Consider the following 12,100-nt stretch of genomic DNA (forward strand, 5'->3'; position numbering starts at 1 on the left):
GTCTAACTTGTATTCCAGACAAATATTGTATTTTATTATATTTACTAGTTGGTTCTCATGTGCTTGTGAAACCGGGTTTTGGGGATTCCTACTGGATGTTTAGTATGGTAGTTCACGTAATTATTATCATTTCACCATGGAAATCTTCATTTTATACTATTTAATTAATGGGAATTATGATTTCAAGTAATAAAAATGAGTAATTAAGTTGATCAATCACTGTTGGCTTGTCTGACGGTGGCGTTAGGCGCTATCACGACCTATAGTGGATGTTGGGTCGTGACAACCATTATATTTATCTATGGTCGCCTATTAATATCCGACCATCCATCGGAACAAGTAGACAACCCTTTTCTCTTCCATGCATCCTTAATAGGTTGCAATTTCTAGCAATATGAGCTTTTTTATGAGCTAAAAGAGTAGTTCTTAACCTATTGTACGTTGGCGGAACATAATCGGGTATAGAAGTCTTTGACAAAAACTCTGAATACTTTCTAAAATAAGGAGACTTCGCAAAGTTAAAGGATAAACCTGAAGCGTAGAACATGCAGGTAGTCATTTTGTCTACGATGTTTCTATTCTCAATGCCGAACGACTTCTCTAGAGCTCCCACGTTTGAACCTTTTTTTTTTTAAATGTGATAAACCTAACCTTCAGGAAGAGATATGTAATCTGATTTTTTCCTCACATCAAGTTGTACATATGCTTTTTTATTTTTAACTTCTTCATGTTCTTGATTCAAAGCTTCACAAACTTCTCTGCTTATCTATTTACATATTTGAACACCTTGACCAGGGATTTTTAACAAATGAGCTTTGACTTTAGAATATGATCCCGTAACTCTTTTGTTACAATAGTTACATGACCATATTCTATTTTCACCACCACTTGGAGTAAGTGAAAGAACTTTGAGATGGTTCCAAAGTGATTTATCATCAAAGTCGGCCTACACTTTTTATTGGTCTTAACAAACCTTTCCCCTTTTGATTTGTTGTTGAGGAGGTAGAAGAAGACATTTTTGAGAGGTAAAGAAAATGAAAAAAAGAAGAAGATGAAGATGCAACACAATGGAGACGGAAGTAGCGTTTGGAGGGAGTTTGTTTGGTGAGGAAAAGACTTTTGAAAGGAAATTAGTAGCCTTGTGGCTATAATGTTGCTTTTGTACTTTTTGAGGAAAATCCAACGGTGGGGGATGAACATCAAGTCAGAAGCATTTAATGCAAAATATGTTACCAATTTATTTTAATTCTTGCTTGTAATAGACTAATATATACTTTAGTAGTTTGTCATATATACTAATATTTAAATAGGCACTAACAACTAAATAGACATTTGTTAATGTTATTAAATAGACTAACGTTTAGTCCTAATCAAATAGATATTAAATAGACATTTGTTAATGTGATATATATATATATATATATATATATATATATATAATGATCGTAGTGCCTCATTAACAGATAACTAGATAAATCTAAATTTTAGTCCTAATCAAATATGTAATTATATTTCATGCAATTCGTTATAACAAAACTTATACTAATAAAACGAAACAAATTTCTATTACATTTGGATGGTAAATGTGATTTGTTTGAGAATAATATGATCGTTGTGCCTTATTAATAGATAACTAGATAAATCTATATTTTAGCCCTAATCAGATATGTAATTATACTCCATGCAATTTGTTATATCAAAACTTATACTAATTGTCACGATCCAAAATCCACTATAGGTCATGATGGCGCCTAACACCGCCGTCAGGCAAGCCAACGATGATTAATCAACTTATTTACTCATTTTATTATTTTTGAAATCATGAATCCTATTGAATAAGTAGTGTAAAATCTAGTACTCGTAGAAAACCCATAATTTTATTTTCCAATTTTTGTATAAGGTATAAATTACAAGGTGAAATGATAATAATTACGCGAACTACAATAATGAACATCCAGTAGGTACCCCCAAAATTCGGTGTCACAAGTGCATGAGTATATACTATGGACTACAATAAAAATACTGCCACGACCCAAAATACACTATAGGTCGTGATGACGCCTAACACCGCCACCAGGCAAGCCAACGATGATTGATCAACTTAATTACTCATTTTTATTACTTGAAATCATAATTTCCATTAATTAAATAGTATAAAATGAAGATTTCAGGGTGAAATGATAATAATTACGTGAACTACCATACTAAACATCCTGTAGGAAACCCCAAAATTCGGTGTCACGAGTGCATGAGTATTAACTAGAAAATATAATAAAATACAACATCTGTCTGGAATACAAGTTAGACAGGAGAATATAAATAACGTTGATGGAGACTCTGTATGCTGCAGATCGTAATATAGAATGCAGCTCACCGTAAAGTCCCCGCAATAGCTGCGCCTCTGCGCCCAAGAGACCACCAAAAATGTAAACCTGCACAATAAGTGCAGAAGTGTAGTATGAGTACATAAATCAACGCGTACCCAGTAAATATCTAGCCTAACCCCGGAGAAGTAGTGACGAGGGGTCGACATCGACACTTACTAGTGGTCCAATAAATCATGTATAGTAAAAAGTAAACAAGTACGAGGAAGAGTAAATAAACGGTATAAACCAATATAAAAATGTGGTACAATCCTCATCTGAACGGTAAACTCAAGCTCTCAATTAGCAGTTACCTACTCAACCAGAGTATATATAAAATGGACCTCACCAGATAGGTCGTCGCAACTCAAATCAGGAAAACAAACACACAGATACGCTGATTTCTTATCAAATATTATGAACGACGCTGCCGAGGCGAAAGGCTCGATCCCATCATAATGTGTGCACTGCCAAGAGTCGAACGATGCCAAAATTTGACGAGCGTAAAACACACACTTAAATTGTACTCGCTAGTCAAAGATAATATAGTTTTATATCGTATCCACAAGGATTGGATTTAAACAGTATTCTCGTAATTTCTAGCTTGATTGCTATCCAGGAGGATATATAGTTGAGATTTATATGACTAATAATCTAAAATCTACAGCTATTGACTAGTGACTATCGAAACAAGGAATAAGCAATTAAGGTTATCAAGTGCTCATAACAAATTTCAAGTGCTCAACACCCCACCCCACACTTAAACCTTTACAAAGTTCATAACAAATTCAAGTGCTCACGAGGGGTTAAAAGTTCAACTAGATGGTCAATTCAAACAAATGGGTAAGGCTTTTAATGTGGTTGCCAAAGAAACAGGATCACAGGCTCAAAGGGGTTAACTAAAATACATAACAATTAGGTGGATAACAACATATAACTGGCTCAACAAAGAAACGCCTATATCACTTCCAAGACTGAATAAAACAACTATTTCGCTTTACAAACACACGGGGTAAGTTCTAGACATCAAATGCAATGCACAGAATGAGCAAAACCTCACACACACATGAAACAAAACTCACTAAGGATCGGGCTCATCAAGACACTCTAATCAAAGTAGTTAAGCAAAGTTAAGATCATACAATTTAAGGTTCTTACACAAGAGTCAAAAACTGAGCCTAAGCGTCACAACTAAAGCACTTACTATTCTCAAGGCATAATACAGTCAAGAGATATTTCTTTCATTTCAAATCACAGCACAAGGTTTCCTACTTCAAAATAAAAAATAAAAACTAACTATACCCGGTTCAAACAAAACCCTTGGAAATGAACCGTTGCACAAAGAAAAACCAAAGGGGGAAATTCAGACACTACCTAAACAAAATCTTTTGTCTTTTTCTTTCGACTTAATCCATCAAGAAACCTGTTGAATGACATCCATCGTCGGGAAAAATAAAAAATTTTAAAATTTTCAATCAAATGAATTACAAAAACATATATACATAGACATTTATACATATATATATTCGAATGAATTACAAAAACACACATATACATAGACATTTATACATCCCCACCCCACATTTTAAATTGTGACATGTCCCTATGACATACAAATAAAAGCTAGTGGTAAGGAAAACTTCCCTGAACATCTAGTCGAGGTTTGAGTCGAAGTTGGGATCCATCCCTTGCGCTCGAACTAGTGCACTCATCCATGCAGATAGCTTCTTCTCGGCCTTCTTGGGGTACACCCTACACTTTTCTTTCTCACTCACTGCAACCTTCTCTTTCTCTCCCTTTACTTTCTACACAACACCAACAGCTAGCTTCTCCTCTTTTACCCCTGTTTCTACATCCATCTCAAAAGTCATAGTCTCCTCATCCACTCTAAGCATGAGTTTTCTCTCATGTATATCTAATATTTCTCTACCCGTTGCTAGGAATAGTCTTCCTAGGATGAGGGGGACCTCCTTGTTCTCTTCCATATTAACCGCTATGAAATCAACATGAAATACAAACTTATCTACCCGAACTAAGACATCTTCAACTATTTCCTCGGGTATTAGAGTCGTTTGGTCTGCCAGCTACAAAGATATTGGTGTAGACCTTATCTCCCCAATCTCCTTCTCCAGTTTCCTATAAATAGATAGAGGCATTAAATTAATTGAGGCACCAAAATCACATAGAGACTTATCAAAATTAGCAGTGCCTAAAGAGCAAGGTATGGTAAAACTCTCTGGATCTCCACACTTTTGTGGGAGTTTGTTTTGCAATGTTGCACTGCAATGCTCTGTGAGGTTGACCACTGAGGTCTCTTCTATTTTCCTCTTCTTTGTCAAGACCTCCTTCAAGAACTTGGCATAAGCCGGCATTTGTGAGAGCACTTATGTGAATGGTAGGTTTACATGAACCTGTTTAAGCACATCTAGAAATCTCTCGAACTGCTTGTCCAGCTTTTATCTACTTAGCTTTCGGGGAAAAGGAAGTGCAGGCATATGCTTGCTCGCCTCAGGTTCCTCCCTTCTCGAGTTTTCTTCCTTCTTCTTTTCGACACCACTTTTCAACTTCTCCTCACTTTCTTTTTCATGTCTCATATCTTTGTGGATTGGGGTGAGATCTTTCAACACTTGCCCACTTCTCAAAGTTACAACATTCACTGTTTCCTTGGGATTTCTTTCTATATCACCCGGGAGTGTTCCTAGGGCTCTCTTAGACATTTAGAGTAGCTAAGTGCCCAATCTGTCTTTCTAGGCTTTAAAAAGATGTACCCAATTCTTTGTTAGCTGCATTATGGGCATCAAGCCTATCATCCATCTTGATAATGAAGGTCACCATAAGATCTTCCATGCTGGGTTGATTAGACTGTGGAGGTTGATACTGCTGCCTCTGTTGATTTTGAAAACCTGGAGCTCCTTGTTCCTGGAATCTGGGGCTGTTTTGTTGCCATGCTTTTGCAGTACCCCCAGGTGAACTCCATGAAAACTCGGGGTGCCTCTGACCCATTCCATTAAAATTATAGTACCCTACAACATTCACTTCTTCAGTTGAAGCTTGACACTCATGAGTAGTGTGTCCTCTTCCACATATATCACAAGATGTATGGTGCACATTTTGCATCGAAGCTACAATTAACTTTCGTATTTCTTCATCCATAACATCAAGCTGTACTTGCGCAGATGTAGTAGCATCAACTTGGTGAACATCGGTTGATTTTCTTCTTTCCACACTATGAGAGGGCCACTGATTAGCATCTTCGAATAACTCATCAAGAATTGTAACTATCTCCTCTGGAGTCTTCTTCATAAAGGGGCCTCCAACTGCATTGCTAAATAATCTATGCGAGGTCGGTGTCGATCCATCCTAAAAATCCTGGAGTTGTATCTAGAGTTCAATTCTACTATGTTGACACCTTCTAACTATCTCCTTAAACCTCTCCCATTCTTCAAAAATAGTTTCATTCTCTTTCTGGCAGAAGTTATAGATTTCTCTTCTAAACTTGCCCGTCTTAGCTGAGGAGAAATATTTATTAAGAAGTTTTCTGGTCATTTCCACCCATGTTCTAATTGATCCATTTGGCAAGCTTCGAAGCCACTACTTCGCATCATCTTTAAGTAAATAGGGAAATGCCCTTAAATACATTGCATCTTGTGACACCCCATTGTATTGCAAGGTGTTCATAGTCTCCTCAAAGTCCATCAGATGCGTGTTTGGATCTTCGTTCATCTTCCCTATGAAAATGCAATTGTTTTGAATGGTTTGAAGCAAACCTTGCTTCAACTCAAAATTATTGGCTGCAATTGGAGGTGGTCTAACACTTGACAATCCTTGATTGTAGACTGGTCTGGCATAGTCACCTAATGCTCTACCAAGCCTTGGTACCGCATTCTCGAACTGGTCTTTAATCAAGGGTCGATTTAGATTTGATATAACATAATATTCTCGTAGTTTCTAGCTTTATTGCTATCCAGGAGGATCAACAATTGAGATTTATATTACTAATAATCTAAAATCTACAGCTATTGACTAGTGACTATCAAAATAAGGAATAAGTAATTAAGGTTATCGATGGGAGAGTATTGGGTTTTGACGGAATAAAAGCAAGATAATTGTTCGGGATCTAACTCTAGATAATTCACTTCTAATGATCAAGTGAGTCTCTCGAATTCACTTTATTATTGGTTCAAACGTTTAGCAAAAACTCCTCTCTCGATTAAGTCTTAACCTCACAAGATGAACCAATTTAAGCATTGTGAAGATATGCAAGAATGCATAGTGGATCGATCTTTAGGAAAACCTCTTTCGATTATTTTCCTAACTAGGTTTAATCAATGATTCAACTAGCCTCTTTCGATTACTTAGAAGAATATATGAACTCAACCAACAATATAATGCAAAGATATCACAAGTTATGCCTCTTTCTATTACAAGAACAAGTGAATATAGATGCAACAATTAAATCTTTCAAAAATGATTCAAATATATAAAAATAGAGTTATAATCGACAAACAATCATCAATACACCAAATCCATTAAAGCCCAAAAGGATCTACTCCATAGACATGGAGAAGTTCTTCACAAATGTGACTAAAGTATAGGAAAACATAAATTCAATGCAAACCCGGATCTTGAATGAGGAAGGAATGATGAAATCCTTGTGCTTGTGTTCTTCCAACTCCTCCTTAGCCTTCTTAGGTCGAAAATGTGTCAAAAAGTCTTCTAAAATGGTGTTTTGGTGTATTTAAGCCGCCCCCAAAACAAACCCCGGACGAAACAACCCTTTTTAGCGGAAATGAGAAGTCACTCTAACATTTTTGGGCTACCGCGCCGCATGCTGCACCGCACTTATGGCAATTTCCAGAACACTTCACAAAACAATTTCTGGGCACTTTTTGCACTAGCGCGTAGCATAGTGTGTCACATTAGTGCAAATTTCTCAGAGTACAGATTGTTTTTCGATTTTGACATCCAGACTTGGTCCTCGACCCTCGAACACGATCCCGGCTTAATCCCTTAGGCTTTTACTCAGACTTCAAAGCTCGAAATCACTCGAATTAGCTCCACAAAATTTACATCACTCGAAATCACTCCTACAAGGCATAAAACACACAATAAGTGCAAAACACTAGTGATTAAAGCTCTAACTCAATTAAAGTGTAGTAAATTAAAGTGAAATAAATGACAAAAACATGTAATTATAGCCTACCATAAACGAACCATAGATGCATCTATTATACTGGCGAGGCGAATAGCCCGCTCCCATAAGAGTGTGATACATAATCTTGCTGAGGCGAATGACCCGATCCCATTAGAATAAGAAGCTTTAACGGATCCCTGACCCCACTCACAAATAAACGTGTGATTTATGAATTTTAAGGAAAACCTTGCAATGAATACGCACAATGCAGGAGAAATTCATAAGAGAAGCACAAATTATTCCGCGGATTATTAAGTAGCTCATCACATCTCTACAATAGCGATTCTATCACCCTATGCAAGTCTAGTCTCAAGTCGTAACACGAAATAAAGGAATTTAAATGAGCAAAGATAACTCAAATAGTACAATTATAGCATGGCATGAACCTAAGTCTACCCGTACATAATCAGAAATTCTAGCATACGCACGGATACTCGTCACCTCATACGTGCGTAGCTCCCACAACATGTAGCACATAAGAATATAACACCTACGTGGTAATTTCCCCCTCACAAGGTTAGACATGAGACTTACGTCACTCCAAAGTTCCATAACCGGCTCCAACGCCTCTCTAACACCTCAAACCAAATTCCCATCGATCCGAACTAGTCAAACAATCATAAAAAACCAATAAAAATATACTCCAACATCATAATTAATTTATTTATAATAATTTCTAACTCCGCTAGAAAAGTCAATAAAGTCAACCCTTGGGCCCACGTTCTCGGATTCCGAAAATTATTGAAAATAAATATTACCCATAACTCATATGGTCTATATCCAGAAAATCATCCAATTTCGTCCAAGAATCGACCCTCAAATCAAGGATTTACCATTTCTCAACTTTGGGGCTCAAAATCCCAATTTATTCAATCAAAAAACGGATAAAAATAATAACCAACGAAAATAAAAATGGAGAAACATCAAAATAAAGGTCGGATATTTACCCCCTTGTTTATACGAGAACAACACCATGAAAATCACCTCAAATGGAGCTCTAGAACTAAAATTCTCGGTTTAAAACATTGTCTAGATGATTTTTCTTCATTGCCTTCATGGGAGACCTTCGCGTTCGCGAAGAGCAATTTTTCGCGTTGACCGGTCAACCCAGAAATATTTCTTCGCATTTGCGGAACCTCTTTCGCGTTCGCAAAGACAAAGATTCGCACCAGAAACCAGCAATTTTGTCCGACACGAAAATGGGTATAACTCTCTCATACGACATCGGAATTCGACGATTGTTGTTGCTATGGATCCGTAATTACGATATTTAATCCAATCACATATCAAAGCTCATTTTCTCAATATATTGCCCTTTATGACCAAATAAACGATGCTGGAACATCAAATAAGAGCGTGACACTATCCAAACACATCTGAAACACACTCGAGGCCCCCGGGACCCCATCCAGTCACACAAAACATTCCCAAAATATAACACGAACCTACCCGAGGCCTCAACTCACACCAAAAAATATCAAAACCATGAATCGATGATCGAAACCTTCTTTAAACTTTCAAACATTCAAACTTCGACGAATGCATCTGGTTCATACTTAAATATTCCCGAATGACGCCAAACTTTGCGTGCAAGTCACAAATCACGATACGAACTATTCCAATGTTCGGAAATTCAAACTGACATCCATAACATAAAAATCCACTTCAAACCAAACTTATGAAATTCTAACACCTTCAAAATGCCAACTTTCCATAATAAGCGCCAAAATGCTCCTGGACCACCCGATACTCAACCAGAATACACACTCAAGTCCGAAATCATCATACGAACCTATTGGAACCTTTAAATCTTGATTTCGAGGCCGTTTACTCAAAAATCAAACTTTAGTCAATTCTCCCAACTTAAAGCTTCTGAAATTAGAATTTTCCATCTGAATCAACTCTGAACTTCCCGAAATTCGATTCCGACTATGCGTACAAGTCATAAAACATGAAGTGAAGCCACTCAAGGCCTCAAATCGTTGAGCGACGCGTTAGAGCTCAAAACGACCGATCGGGTTGTTACATTATCCCCCACTTAAACATACGTTCATCCTCGAACGTGCCTAGGACTATCCGTAGTTGTCCAAAATCACTATTTAACACCTCGTGCACCTACCTGTGCCACCACAACCCATGTGAGCACATTAGCTCGAGCCAAACTGAATATCCTCCCTATAACCTTAGCTAACAAGCCTTAGAACTAAATTCCAACATCCAGATATCTCCACAAGACCCGATTCTAACATACGAACACGTCATCAATCCCTACACACTGTACCAAAACCTGATCATGCACCTATGCTGAAATCACACCATGCACCACATAAGTCGACTGCCCATAATAACATCCTCCGACCATAATAGCTGAACTTCCACGAATCTGATGCACGCAATACACCTCATGACACATATAAGCCCTGTTCCAACTATTGCAATGCTGCCACGACGAAATAGATGCGTAGAAACTCATTACCACCTACCAAATTAATAAATCATTGGGGTCTCTCCACCTGACAAGAATCATTACCTCATTTTGAACTGAATAACGATATTTTCTCCTTAATATACCCTACATAAATCCGATTGTACTGACCTCAGGTCTAATAACCTCGTCTCACCCAGTACAAGCTGCTTGGGCAATAAGCCACCTCACACACCGTCTAAAATCTCATACAGCGCCAACAAGCTACAACTTAAATATGACACATAAGGAAGAACGAACTCTGGAAAAGAACTACCCAACTCGTGTAACGAATAAAACAACTGAAAAGATGCTATGAACCTTTCTCAAGGAATGAGAAACAAAATACACAGAAATAAGTATAGGAAACCGTACTTAACATCTCACTGTTACGGCATGCAACCCGATCAAAGCATGACATTGTTGCGGCGTGCAAACCGATCCAAACATGATACCGTTGCGGCATGCAACCCGATCCAAACAATATACATGTGGTGGCGTGCCACCCAATCCACACATAACAATAAATAAGGAAGTGGCCATCAAGCCATAATGCTTATTCCTACAAAATACCCGAATATCGACCACAAACATGCCAAGTGCAAAAATATAACCCTGGGGAGATAGATAGAGCCATACAACTAAGGTGCAATAAATGACCTGCATCTCAAGAGCCATCCTGCTCATATAACACCACTACACGAGATCACAACACATGTGTGAATAATCAAGCTATCTCATAACCCACATGGCACAATAGAGTATTACATGGAATAGATGACGACGGGAATACATCCAACGCCCGAAGACTCCCCCGCAAGCAATGCTATGCCGAACGAACACATCCGACCTGATGTAGAACACACATTCACATTAGACCCACCAACGGACCCCAAGCCAATTCCGATCATCCCATACTGGGCCAACAGCCTTTCAAGGATCCACAATGGCCCTATTCATGACACATACGAGCAGTCGTCCCAATCCAGAACAAACTCCCATAATTCACAACCAAAGGAATAGAGCGCCTTCCAGACATAAACTCTCACATTAACGATAGTACCATAATCTCCATGATTGGTTTCAATCTTTAACAATCAAGTGACTAATATGTCACACTTATACAATTTTCCCGTAGGATACGCTCCCATGACCTTCCGCACCATGTAGAAAAGTCTGGACCTCCTCACCACCAACCGTACTAATTTTGTAAAGCCAACCAAGAGTCCGCAAATCAATACACAAAGCCTCTTACACATGACACCGTTCTCAGGTGACACTAAAGAAAATGCCAGCTTACTCTGAACATCTGAATTCTTCCCTGCTCATACGGGCTCGTGACATTTTTGTCAACACCAAACCGCAACCTTGATCCTCAACTTCCAATTCCCATGTAGCTCACTGCACCTATCGCGTCGCTACGCGAGAGTACAAGAATTCATCATAACCCATGAACTACTAGTAGAATAAACAATTCATTGGCTAGAATCCCTTTCACTCAACTCATTTCAGAAAAACCATTGCAATACGTAACTGAATTCCCATAACCCTAGAAAATACAAACCTCGAGTCATGGTTTAAACCGTCATAACTCTTCCGGGATCCATCTATACATAACAGGGCCATTAGAATCAAATACCTCTCAAATAAATTAAATTATGGTGGGTGTCAAGCCCTCACGTACAACCAATAACCAACTGTATAACTTAATGCGCCGAAGGAACTAATCATTACCATAATCATGCTGATTTATACCATTACCAACCGACCCAACTTCCTCCAATTTACTCTTAACATGCCTTGGAAATAATAATAATAATAGCTCCATTCAAAAACATAACGAAACTTGATCAACAGTCATCTCGAGTGACTCAAATCACGAGATCTCATTGTCTCAATACCTACTGCTACAACTCGATCCTTAACCACACAACGGATCTAAAATCCTTAGACACCGCGCTTACTTCCTTAAACCCATTAGAACCACTAATAGGAGTCACCCACTTTGACCTGGTCCCGAGTATAATAAAACTCCAATGCTTTGTTAGCACATGAACACTCCCAAAGAAGCAACCGGAT

At 38.1% G+C, this 12,100-nt stretch overlaps 1 non-coding gene across 1 annotated transcript; it reads left to right on the plus strand.

Moving 5' to 3' along the window:
• The first annotated feature begins 5,754 nt into the window (after positions 1 to 5,754).
• Positions 5,755 to 5,861, plus strand: LOC138896611 (small nucleolar RNA R71). Its single transcript, XR_011409977.1, has one exon. It is a non-coding gene; the product is annotated as a small nucleolar RNA R71 (small nucleolar RNA).
• The last annotated feature ends 6,239 nt before the right edge of the window (positions 5,862 to 12,100 follow it).

Source organism: Nicotiana tomentosiformis, chromosome 7, assembly GCF_000390325.3.
Source record: "Nicotiana tomentosiformis chromosome 7, ASM39032v3, whole genome shotgun sequence".
Lineage (NCBI taxonomy): Eukaryota > Viridiplantae > Streptophyta > Magnoliopsida > Solanales > Solanaceae > Nicotiana > Nicotiana tomentosiformis.